This window comes from Metopolophium dirhodum, chromosome 1 (genome assembly GCF_019925205.1).
Source record: "Metopolophium dirhodum isolate CAU chromosome 1, ASM1992520v1, whole genome shotgun sequence".
NCBI lineage: Eukaryota > Metazoa > Arthropoda > Insecta > Hemiptera > Aphididae > Metopolophium > Metopolophium dirhodum.
The window spans coordinates 16400458-16415491 of NC_083560.1; positions in this window are offsets into that span (position 1 = coordinate 16400458).

The following is a 15034-nucleotide window of genomic DNA, read 5'->3' on the forward strand; positions in this document are numbered from 1 at the left end:
GATTTTTTCGGTCCCGGTTCCGCGGTATACGGTTCTCCCGGAAAACCCCAAATTTCGGATTCGGTTTCTTTTCGGTTTACCTAAAAAAAAAAAAAAAACTTTACCGGAAAACGACCCGTTTTCAGTATAGCCATGATATATTTTTGATTTTTATCAATTTTTTTTCGTTAATTATCCAATTTGATTATTTATACAGGTTTTATTTATAGGGGTACACGACGACGTCTCCGCTCAGAATCGTTTTTCGTACATCATTGAATTCAAATATAACACATCCATTATCTACAATGACATACTCGACAACTACTGCCTATACTGTATACACTAACTTGTCCACCTTTTTTTTTAAATTGTTGTCGATAAAAAAATTGTTGACTCTGTAAAAAAGCATTTAATGCAAGGTTTCTCGTAAGTTATTTTGATAACAGTTCAAAGATATTAAAGATACATAGGTGTGGTTATTTCTTATAGGCATGCATTTAAAGTTCAAATTTTGACAAAGTTCATAAAAATTCCGAAAGTTTGCAAATTATTTTTCAGTTAGAAATTTTTAAGAAGAAAATTCCCCTCAAGTTTTTCTACCATTATCAAGCAAACAATGTTTACCGAAAAATTACGCTATTTACCTATAGCTATGCGATATATTTAATTTGTATTAATTTGTTTTTAAAATTATTGTATTTGATTACTCATACAAGTATGGCTGACATCCATTACAATGACATACTCGACAATAAAATTACTATACAGCAGATTGATACTCACAAACACTCATAAAAAATTAATGTTTCTTTTCAACATAATTTTTTTTTATATATAGTTATTAAAATGTGCGTGAAATCTTCTATTACAATTTCTGATCTCAGGTATAATTGTATAAAAGAAGAACGTTTATAAATATCCAACTGAAAAATAATCTACATTATTTAAAAAACGTTTCATTGCTATACCTAAATGCTGTTTCTTAAATAGCTCAAAACGGGTCAAATAGTTTGAAAATTTTACCATGTATGAAAAATGGTAATTTTAACATTTGGTGAAAAATTCGAGTGTCTGTAGTTATTCGTTATTACTGCAACGAAATATCAAAAATCGATAAATGAAAATTCGTTAATTTACCTGTGAAAATCCAATATCGTAAAACTAATAACATTACGGTAGATGTATAAATATATATTTAATTTTTACCAAAACATGGTATTTCTTATAATATTATTATTTAATTATTATAAATTATAATAGTGTGTTTATTTTCTATAATACTATTGTTATTAAGCACCTTTTTAGTCAAAGTCAATTATTATTGTCAATACCACCTTACAGTAGAACAGTGTGAATAGATTCATTGAATAAATAATAAATAGCATAAAATTAATCCAAATATGTAGAAAATATCATTACCAATGGTATGCATTAAATTACTTTGCTCGATAATTAATAACAGTTTATTAATTATATTAATATAATATATTATAATGGCGTAGTAATATAGGCTAATGACCGTCCCCGCTCAGAATATTTTTTGTAGGTACCTATATATGCAATGATTAATTTTATTTTACAATTAAATTTAAATCTATCACATTAATTGCTTCATTACATTTTTCAGCTATTATTCTGTTACACCCTGATATCAATTAGTATAATATAATACAATAATAATAATTAGGTCAACTGTGCAGTTGTGACATTGTAAAACACTCGCGAGGACAGTTCAATTACACATACCTACATTTAGATACATGCATAAAAATAAACCTAGGAAACCCCAATAAGGGACATCCGTGTCAACTTATACACGATCGAATCACCAAAATATAGTTCACGTTAGTAAATATACGTTAATCTACAGATGACTAGATGAGTTTGTAGCATTCACGTATAAGACTAGAATACATAATATTATACGGTTATCCATCCAAAAAATTAAGGATGATAATTTTGGATTAGTTAAAAACCTTGTTTGTACGTTACAACGTTTCTTTTTAAATATAATTTTAAAAAACCCAAATTTAAGCGTAAATGCTCTAAAAAATTAAAAAATTACCTACAAATTAAAAACTATTAAAAAAAATTCATGAAAAACGTCTTATTGTGGTTCAAAAATACCTACTTGAAACGGTTAATACCTACCTATATTAATTATAACGTGTACCTGTCGTTATCAAGTAGTTTTTGAAAGCAATTCTAAGAGCATCGAAATTCTAGTATTAATATTATGAGATTTTTGATTTAAAAAGTATTATACGAACGGTTTTTTACAACGGGCCTAGAGCCTATAGTTACAAGTGGACCTAAATCCTTATAAATATATCTCGGTAAAAAACAAGACGTAGGTACCTATCCGCTCATGGGGAAAGACATCGACACCTATACTGTACTCAGACTGTACAACTTAATAGTACTTCCCAGGGTTTCTTTTTATGTATTAAGATGCTCAAAAAATATTCTGCTACGTAGGTAATATGAATTTAAAAATATATGCAGTTTTGAAAAAAGTAACGAATTATAACGATAAAAATATAGTAAGGAATATAATTTTTTTCCAAAAGTATTGTTTTGTAACAGTGAATTTAAATTAACTAAAAAAAAAAACGTCGCCGAAAACGTTAATACTTTTTAAGAAATCGCGGGCAAACAGATTCACCTAGAAGTATTTTTTTTATAGATAGGTACCTATATAATATAATAAAATACAATATAATATTATAGGTATATTATGTTTATACCAAACAATAAATTGTGCGTTTTTATTTAGTCACCATTATATAATAAGAGAAATTAAATTGGCATTACATACAGTTGTCCCAAAAGTACCGTATCAGTGTATCACCCTTAGTATCTCCGTGGAAAATCAATATATTCATATGCCGTTTTCTTTTACAGTAACAAGTATGGAAATTCTGATCAAATAGCATAATATTCGATTTTTTTTTTAAAGTTCAAAAAATACCAAAAGTTTTTTTAGGAAAATAAGTTTTTTAAATTTCCAAGATAGCCATTTTGTTGATCGTATTTTTTAAAACAGTGTAAAAAAAAGTTTTAAAATTTAATGAAAATCGACCAAGTTAAGGCCAATTATTATTTTGAATTTCTAAGAATAATAGTTATGTCATTTTTAAATGTTTAACAAAATATAGGTACAAAACAAAAAGTTATATAGATAAAGACGATAGTACGACGACTATACGTACTACACTAATAAGTATAATAGCCATAAAGAAAGACCACAAATGAATAATTTTAAATATAATTTACAAAACTGAGATACCTACGCATAAATATTATTATTATAAACTACATTAATAACTGTAAGATAAAATCATAGACCAGAGCGCCATCGCCACAGCTATTTGTGCCATTTCGTAATTTTAGGTTCACTTCATAATAATTAAAGTACCTACTTAAAAATAGGTAACCAGTTTCACTGTTCACAGTTTAGTAAACGATAAGACACAGCTATTGTTATTTCTATTAAAATAAAAAAATTAACTAGGTTGTGTATTAGTTTTGTTAGATTGAAATAAAAAAACAATTATTTTTTTTGGAATTATTATGAATTTTGACATACAAATTATCAGCTATAAACAATTTAAATTTTCTAATCTTATAACTGAAAGCTTTTATAATATAATATATAAGTTTAATTGATTGTCATAAAATAAATAAAGCATGCGAATCGTATTTTCCTAATGCCGTATCATAGGTAACGTCATAACTAAATACCGGATTTATATGTTTTTACATATCGTTACTGCGGGGTTTATGTTTATGAGAGTAAAAAATGTGGATGATTTGTTCAATTCTAAATGCGTGGAAAAAAGTTTTTTGTATATTTGAGAATATTTCATGGGTTAGAGAATATTTTGGAATATTTCGTAAATTGTGAGAAAAAAATTGTATTTATTTTTAATTTTAATATTACGGTACCCAGAAAAAATTTTTTTGAACATTTACAATTTTTTTTTATCATTTCCGACTCTTACTAAAGTGCAATAGTATTCTATTAGAATACGCAACTTTTAATACCTAATTAATACCTCACCATTAAAATAGTCTTAAAAAAAAAATTTATTATTCTAATCTATTAAAGAAAATAATGATGTTTATTGATTATTTTTGCTTTTTTTTATATTTTGCATATTTCAGCATATTTTTTAAATTTTTAAGAGAATATAATGAGAATATTTGAAGGTTTTTTAGAGAATATTAGCATCATATTTAAGGTATTTTAAGAGAATATAAATCCGGTCATTAGTCATAATACTCACAACTATTATTCTTAGAAATTCAAAATAATAATTAGCTCTAACTACTAGGTCGATTTTCATTTAATTTTAATTTTTTTTTTAAACTGTTTTAAAAAATAAAACCAATAAAACGGCTATCTTGATAATTTAAAAAACTTAAATTCTTAAAAAAAAATTTTAGGTCATTTTTGAAGTTTTGAAAAAATAACCCGAAACTTATGCTATTCAATCAGAATTTTCAAACTTATTACTGTAAAAAAACCGCATTTAAATGTATTGATTTTTCATATACTAAGGGTGATACGGGACTTTTGGGGCATACCGTCTGTGTTGAGTTTATCTAGATAAATATTCTTTTATCTTTTATCTTATTTATATTTTATTTATTTATCTTTTATATAGTTTAATTCATTTAACTATTTAACTATCGACATTTTCGTCAACATACTATTAAGTTATTCTATATTGGTACGAGCTTACGGAGAGTGCCTTAAACCAATATAAAAAAATTATCCGATAATTTATCTAGATAAAAAATAAATTTTTTCATCTTTATCTAGATAACATTATTATAATATTTATTTTTATCTTTATCGAGATAAAATTATATTTATCTCGGCTCAAGACTGCATACCGTATAGCGTGTGACTGCAGCGTGATTTGTTTGGATATAGTGATAAATAATATTATAATACTATTATGAACCTATCAAAAACAGATTGTCAATTGTTTATTATACAGTCGTCGCGACCGCGTGATTTATTAATAATAATTGATAAAAAAAAAAAATTAACATAAATATGTTTTTGAGCTGGGTACAGATATGTTATTTCTAACGATTTGCTTACCGCCATATATTTCATATAATATTATTCCTATTTATTTCATAATATTCTATAGAAACGAATAAAATGTAAAGATTTAGATAGTTTTACTTAATTAGGTATTTACAGTTCTCACACCTATATGTTTAAATACAATTAACGGTTACTTACTTAGGTCCTTACATATTTATGATTCATACATTTTCTTCCATGTGGAAAATACGGACTAACGTGCTAAGTACCACGTACGTTTATGTCACACGATCACCACTTTTTTTTATTTGTTAGGTACCTAACTATTTAGTGTCATAAACTTATAACAGTTATTGATTCGTCTCGGTACATCAATGCATGATGTATCATAAGTTCACTAGTACCCAGTGATGTAAATTGTATTGTAATATATGATATTTAGACTTAAATAAAAACACAGGATAACTAATAAACGATGGACCATATGGAATGTGGGGTGACCCAATATACAATATACATATATACGCATTAGGCATATATTTACGCTCCCTCGTACACACACACGACACATGTAAAACATAAATAATATTCAACACCTCTCCGACCAGACGTTTAGTAAAAACAAACCAATAAATTATCAACGGCACCAGACGACACCTCATATACTTCAAGACCCCGTCGATATATAACACAATAAATTACCAGCGGCACCTTTGTCATGCCGCTGAAGACAAAATCATAAACAAATCAATACGTAAAAACAGATATCGATGCATATCACCAGAAGAAGGGATTACACCAAAATCATATTATATAATGACCCCCACGGGATCGACTCGCCAGCAGTTTTTTCCACAAGACGATCCGATGCACAACGTCCACGCCAGTCAGCGTCACGATACACTTTCACCACTGCTCAGAGGAGTATCTACCACCATCGATTCAGACGTAAATGTATATTGATTGAATCACTTCAACATTCGGTATGGCCATCTAATTAATTATCCCATATTACTCAACGAATTCACCCTTGCATTTCTTAAACATATTTATCGATCCAACCCCTTACAATGCAAAAACTCTGTGACTATCGTCGTATTATAACGTATAGTTATAATTCTAGGTATATAACACAACAATTTAATTATCACTAGATCATAATCATATTTACTTTACTTAGAATATAAGCGTAATCTTAGATACATACCACCATAATTTATTTATTATTAGATCGTAATTATAATTATTTACTTAGAATATAAGCATAGTCTCAAGTGCTCATCGACTTAAATATTACATTCGATTAGCCGTCGACTGTGTACGACTGCTACGAATGTAGGGGTTTTTAAGAGCAGAACTTAGATCATAATCATATTTATTTATTTAGAATATAAGCATAATTTTAGATACATGCTACTATAATTTATTTGCTTTTAGATTATAACAATATTTATTCATTTAGAATATAAGCATAGTTTTAAGTGCTCATCGACTTAAATATTACATTCGATTAGCCGTCGACTGTGTACGACTGCTACGAATGTAGGGATTTTAAGAGCGTACGATAATAGTCACAGTCACAGTAGTTAGAATACGGAACCAACATTCCTGTTATTCAAACACCATATATTAGGTCTTAGAAAACCACTATATACTCTATAAAACCCTGCGAATCAAAATACATATACATTGTCTCTGTGATACCGACCGTCTAACACTACCCGAAGGAACACAAACCAGATGCAGAGTACTATTACAACAGCCACCACATATAAGGTCAGTGATTAAATACACATATATATATATATATATATATTTACAATATACGCAATGCAAAAATGACATTAGGTATATTATGTAATACAGTAGTGGGACGACCTTACGCATACACTCTTATAAAGGGAATACAAATTCATAACTGTTCAGTATACACACACACACGCACTCACTCACAGTCCCTCTTAGATTAGCACCTGTGTATGAGCCCCTGTCGATTCGTCGGCGAATACTACGTTGTAAAACGGGTCATTGAACCGTCATTCCTCCGAAGGACACAAATAACCGGTTCCATCAGATGCGTCCCTTCGCCCATTGAAACGACTCGTCCAAACCAGCATATTCGTAGCATTTTACGCGTAATTTCATAACGTCGGATTTAAATACACACCTATCTCACTAAGATTAACAACCACCTGCGATTACCATCCCGCGTAATTTCTTCTCACTACAGTATAATACAAATTGTATAATATCGTATTATACAAACGTATTATACGTCATGTATAAAAAAAATAAAACACAAATGGTATAAAAAAAAAATCTGTGAAAAATGGTAGATCAATGATAAAGAGAAAATATACGCAAGACATAATGTTTCAACTGATAACAGTAATACAACGACGGAGCAAGGCCACACAAATAACATGGTTATTGGTATAGGCGGTAGGAAAGAGATTATATAGATCAACACCAAAGAACTATTCTAGTCATAGATCTACTACCCAACCTAAGTTCTATGATTTGTAATATACTCGGTAGCTTTGTACCTACTATCGTAGTCCTAATAGTAGATAAGTGGCTGCCAAGATATTATAGATGCAGGTCGCAGACACTTTATTTGATGTTGAAGTCGTGGTTGATAATAAATAAAAGACAGTTGTTGTTTTATTGTGAATTTTATTATATTGTTGATAATTTTCTAAGTCCAAAATAATGTTGTACAGAGTGGCGTGAAGGTGCTTGCACTAATGGGTGGTAGTACACGTCTGAAAACAGGCCGATTCGGGCTCCCTTATATATGAAGTTCCCCGTACCCCTTGCCTATAGATACTGTATCTCGGCTCACGGATGTGATTTGTGTGAACATCGTTCCAGCCCACGCATATTATGACTTCCAGTATAATTCTGTGTATTAAATTTGAAATAATCTTTTTAATATAATTTTAATATTTTTATAATGACTATCGTCGCGTACAGCGTTGTAATCAAAATAATCATATAGTATATATTTTTTATATTTGAACATTTGTCGTATACAGAGCAACTATATGGTTCAGTGAGTTCCTAATATCTACCGTCTCTTAACCAAGACATTAAAATGTAATATTATTTACTAAACAGAAAGAACCCTTACCTCCGTTTCTATTATCCGATTTATGCCGAATTACAGTATCTAAATTATAGTATAGTATAATTATGTACCTGTGTAATTTGTTTTATTGTTAAGTAGTAACTTGCTTACTACAGATTCTAGTCGTAAACATTTGTAAAATCGTTCGTAAATAGTAGTCTGATATCTTTCTAATAACTGATAAGTCATAAGTCATAATCGTGGACACTAGACCTAAGACCGTAGCATAATATTCTACAAAATTCTAATAATTCTATTTAACTACCTACAGGCCTACAAGTTACAATTAATTGAAGTTACCAAACGTTAGTTACTGTTTCTTTTTACTATGGGTCGACCGTCGAAGCAAAAAGCTATTGTTGACAAATATTTTACCAAGTATTATGTTGGAAATATTGAAAAACGAAAATGCTTATTTTGTAAAGAGGCTACAATGCATTTCGTTTGGCAAATAATTTATTAATATGTCTAAAAACGGATTCAAAAAAGTAAACACTTACTAATTAAATAATTACATATAGGTACTATTAAAAAATTACTGCAATTATTAAAACCTAATACTCAAAACTCAGAACAAATACATTTTCATATATTTTCTATTATTATTACCAGACTGCCAGTACATAATTTAATAATCAAAATGCTTTATTGTTCATCAATAAACTGAAATATTATTGATATTACATTCTCATTACACTCCGGTGGCTATATATTTAACAATTATCTAAACTTCATACGATTTTTGAAAAATACTGTATTTTTACATCACTGGTCATCACTTCAGTGGGTATTAAATTACGAATTTGAATAATTTAAGTGGTGGCGTTTTTTACGGGCAACGAAGTGCGCGGGGTCAGCTAGTTATAATATACCCATTATATACCTATTATTACAGCTTAATTATATATATATATATATATATATATAATTATAATATTAGTATACACATACACTTACGTGCGAACCTCGCTTATTAGCTATATCACTATAGGTACCGAATATTAAATAACGAATTGAATTAAGTTCAAATCATATAGAGTTGGGATTTTTAACGGGCAACGAAGTGCATGGAGTCAGCTAGTAATATACCAATATAATATAATGTACCTATATTACCTTGGTATCGTATATTTCTTTTTGATTTCTAATAAGACGCTCAACAATATTTTTACAAAATTGTATGTATTAGGTATAAATACATAACAATACCGAAAAGGTATACAAATTCAATAAATCACGAACACATCATGTTATGTAAATGCTATAATTTTTTGTCGACCACAAAAATCATCATAAATATGATGTAGAGTAACCATTGATGGTACTTTATAATAAATCTACCTAGTGAGAATTAGGTAATTTTTAAATATCATCCTTTCCTATGGTGATAAATAAAGCGTTAAGTAAAATCGGTTGGAAAATAAAAATATCTGTAGCCAGGCCAATAACATATTTATATTAAAATATGATTAAAATTATTTTTTGAAATTTTCAAAACAACCAATTTATAAATCTGGTTATTAGAAAATGTTTGATTGTAAAATCATTTATGTTGTTCAAGTGATTTATTTTTTTAAGTAAGACTCATTAATTTGAAAAGTCATGATTTTTAAAAAAATCTTTAGATTTTAACAATTAGATATAACTATTTAAAAATTATCATAAAATATAAAAAAAAAGTTTATACTTTCTGAGTTTAAAACGTTTATTATGACTGGACAAAAATTTATTGTAGAAATAAAGTACTCGTCTTAAATGAATGTGTTTACAAACTAAATTTTATAAAAACAAGATTAACAAATTGGCTATTTTGAATTTTTTCATCAGATTAAAAACGTAAAAAAATGTTATATTATAGGTAGGTACGTGTAAATAAAAATTAAATTAAAAAAAAATAATTGGAACAATTCAACATAAGTTATTTAATTTGTCAGGTCTTCCTGTATAATATTGAAATTTCTAAATTATTATAGGACACTTATCTAGATAACACACAACACTGGTTGTGAGGGGGAAAGAGGGGAACACATTTTCTTGAAAAATATTAATGATTGACGTATGTACTCCTTAGCTAGTAACGTACAAACTACTAATTTGCCGTCCCTAAAAACTTTAAAACTGACCGCCCTCCTTAGGGCGCCTCTTTAAACATTTGTAGGTATAGGAAACGTGACTCATAGCCTCTGCCCAATGATAGCCCCTGAAAATGATTTATGTATGTTTTTTAAAAATGTATTTTCACTACGATTTTAACTCTATTTATTGTGCGTGAGTGTAGTACTATATAAATATGATAAATACCAACAGTGAATAGTAGTGAACAGTGGTACCCGGATACCAGTTTATGGGGATAGATGTAATGTTTATGTACCTATATACAAGGGCAGACAGTAATCAGGTGGGGTGAAGAAAGTCGGGGGAAAGGTTTTCATCTGTGCTTCTCGTCGTCGCGGAGTTGTCGTCCAACAAAAAAGCAACGCGCAACGTGGCGACGTTGCCGAAATCATCCCTAAACATCGTTCGAGGGTGCCGTCACCCCAAAAAATTATAGTTTGGTATAAACGAAGGGTTGTCGAGTCCGTACAACTCGCCTACACCGATGAACACCCTAATTAACTACTACGCCCGGCCGTGGCACAACCAGCATTTTTTCAAGGGGAGGAGGGGGTCTATATTTGTTAGAACATATTATAGACATTTTAACCACAGACTAAGAAAAAAATCTGTTACCTATAATCTATATACATACAATACATTTTTCGCGAAAATATAAATCAATGTTTAATAATATTTTAGTACATATTTGAGAAAATTCATAATACCTATTCTCATATAAATATTTTTGTAATTTCAAAAAAAAGTAAAATAATTCATAATATAAATTCCAAACGACGTTTCTAATTAGCTATGTAACGTATTTATAAGTCAGATTTTATACCCCCTGACGTCCAAATTAAAATGTAAAAAAAATGTATTTTTTTATAAAACAAGTTTTACTATAGGTGCATGTAGCGTACGCATCTGTAAATTATACAAAAAAAAATTAAATTAAATAATAATGATTAGAATAAATCAACATGAGTTTTTTAATTTGTCAGGTCTTCCTGTATAATGTTGAACACTTTAAATTATCAGGATACTTATCTATATAACACACAACACAGGTTATGAAGGAGGGAGAGGGGTACACATTTTCTGGAAAAATATTAATGATTATCGTCAGTCTGTACTCCGTAGCTATAGTAACGTACAAACTACTAATTTATCGTCCCTAAAAAACTTGAAAGTTGAACGCCATTCTAAAAAATCTTTAAAAATGTGCTGCTATAGGGTCGCATAACGTGACCCATAGCACTTGCCCAACGATAGCACCTCAAAATGATTTATGTATATTTTTTTTTTAATAATATATTTTCATTACGATTTTAACTCCATTTATTGTGCGTGCGTGTATTACAATGTAACTTATAAGTGTGATAAGTACGAACAGTGAACAGAAGTACGAACAGTGAACAGAAGTACGCGGACACCATAAACTGTATGGGAATAGATGTAGTGTACTATACCTATATGTACCTATATTCAAGGGCAGACAGTAAGCAGACGGGGTGAAGAGAGGTCGGTCCGTCTGGGGAAAGGAAATTCATCTGTGTTTCTCGTCGTCGCGGAATTGTCGTCGAACAAAAAAGCAACGCGCAACGTGGCGACGTTGTCGAAATCACCCCTAACCATCGTTCGAGGGTGGCACGACGCAAGTGCTGTCAGCCCGAAAAAGGATGTGTTGACATATGCCAACAGAGTACCTACATGTTACAGACTGAATATCTATCGTGTAGAAATAATAATGACAAATAACATTTAAAATATTTTACATAGATATAATATATATATATATATATATAAGTATTATGAATATTATGAAATTAGTAGTAGTTAGTAATCTACTATATTATAAAATATAAAGAGATTTTAATATATTATATTTCGCAACACGCAAACATTTGACAACAAAGTGGTCGATTACCGGTGGGATTGTACTATAATATAATAATAATTATATAATATAACTATTAACTATAATAGAAAAATCTTATATTAATAGGTATAACTCAGTATAAGTACCTACGTTTTACGTCACCGACAATAATAATGTATACATTAATTGTATATTTAATACCCGCTACAATGGTCAAAACAAGAATCTAAAAAAATAGCATTGAAAAGTACAATATGTAGATTCTATTGAATAACGTCATACAAAAATATTGAAAATAAGACGATTTTATTATAAAATAAACCTCAAAAGATTTAAATTAACAGAAAGGGGAAAAACAGGATTAATACTTGACATTTAAAAAAAAAAACTGCACAAAATGCATAACTAACGGAACACTAACGATGATACTATCATTAATTTTGTTATCTTAATGCGAAACTATCACAAAATTATTATTTTTGTTTGCTAATACCAGATAGTTTGTGTAGAATTTTGGGCCCCTCCCTGGTTGCGCCACTGACGCCCGGCAATAAACATAATATAATATATAATTATATTGATCCAGCTGGAACCCTATGTAGCCGACCCAGCGTCGTTTATTTATATAGTCGTTCAGAATAATATTGTATAATATGTATATTGTTATTATTATATGGTAGCCGGTAAGTTGAATAAATATTATTTGCATATTATCATATTTATTTATATATAATAATATACTTGAGAAGTTTCAAGTAATAAAATCAACTAGTGACATTTTTTCACGTTTTCAGTCCTTAGCTATAAAATTTGAACATTTTATAAATTTTTAACTACAAAATAATTTTAGATTCTGAGCGAAGCGATGAATGTATTGATTTTACAATGGTGTGCGTTTTTTTTTTATTTTTTTTTTATTTTTGTGTTTGTCGTCACCTTTTAGGACAGTAAAAGTGCTTGGATTTTCTTCAACAGTAACTTTTCTGATAGGAAAGTGAATCTAGTTGGTACTTTCGGGAGTCAAAAGTAAAAATTTCCCAGTAGTTTTCAAAAGGGACGTGAAAAACAAAAGAAAAATTAAGGAAAAACGGGCATTTTTACGCAAAATCTGTCTTCGAGGAAATCAATTTTGGTTTTTGGTGTAACTCTAAAACAAATGACCGTAGGGACATGAAATGTTGACTTAATGTTTATAATTGCATTTCCTATACACCATAACATTTTCCAAATATTTTGACTTATTTTGAGCTGTTTACGGACATGTCAATTTCCATTTTTTTTTTAGTTTTTTTTCTATAAATATCAATAAAATTTTATCTGTTGAGTAAAAAAGCTTGAAAATTTAATAGAAGGCTCCTAGGTTATTGTTTCAAAGGCAGATGAAAAAAATTAAAAATCCTAAGTCACAGTTTTTATTTATAAGCATTTAAAGTTCAAATTTTGACAAAATACGGAAAAATCACGAAAATTAGCAAATTATTTGAGTTGAGAATTCATAAAAAATTTTCTTTTTAAAACTAAGATTTGAAAATGTAATATAAAATTACTCATAAGTTTGCCTACCTTTATCAAAAAAAAAAATGTCTACAAGAAACTTAAATTAAATTTTTATGAGCGTCTGGAATTTATATTTTTACATCATTTGATATTCACTCGATTTATCATGTAACAATAAATTTTCTTATTTTATTGTAATTAAGAAACGAATGACTGTAGATACTTGAAAATTTCACTGAATGTTTATATTAGCATTTTCTATACACCATAACATTTTCCAAATATTTTGACTCTTTTTGAGCTGTTCACGGACATTGTCAGTTTTCAATTTGTTTAGTTTTTTTATTTGTTTGTTGGATAAAAAAACGTGAAAATTGAATACAAGGCTCCTGATATATCGTTCTAATAGCAGTTGAAAAATATTAAAAATACATAGGCACAATTTTTTTTTATAAGCATTTAATGTTCAAATTTTGACAACATTTATCAAATTTATAATTTATTAATTATTTTGTAGTTAAAAATGTATAAAATGTTTAACTTTTATGGCTAAGGATTTAAAATTTAAAACAAGCTCTACGTAAATAGGTAAATGTATAAATTACTTTATTCACAATAATATCATCAAATATACTTGGTAATATCATAGGCTGACTGACCGTTTTCGCTCAGAATCGTTTTTCTTATACAATGATATTATATCATTGAATTCAAATTTAACACCATCCATTACAGTGACACACTTGTCACCTACTGTACAGCAGAGCGACATCCACTTATCCACCTTTTTAAATACTAAATTTGATAAATGTTGTTAAAAATCAAACGCTCATAAATGCTTATATAAAAAAAAATTGTGCCAATGTATTTTTAATAATTTTCAGATGCTATTTAAGCAATAACAAATATATCAGGAACATTGTATTCAATTTCTACGCATTTTGGTCCAACAAATACAATTTTATTGATATTTATTTTAAAAAACAAATAAAATTGCAATTTGGAACAGATCCGTAACAGACCAAAACAGTGTTTTTTTTTTATATTTTTGAGATTTTTTGGTTAGGTACAGAATTACCTACTTTAGTGGAACCTTGTTGTAAGTTTTCGATCCTTAGCTATAAAAGTTGAACATTTTATAAATATATAACTACAAAATCGTTTTTAAATTTTAATTTTGATAAAATACTAAAAAAATTAAAATTTGAAATTGTTTGTAACAGCTCAAAACAAGTCAAAAAATTATGAAGTATAGAAATTCATAAAATAAACATATGATATAAATCGCTAGTGTATACGGTTATTCGTTTTTGAATTACAACAAAATAAGAATATCACTAAAATTCTCACAACATGAGAAATTGAATATTCAATGTTGTAAAAA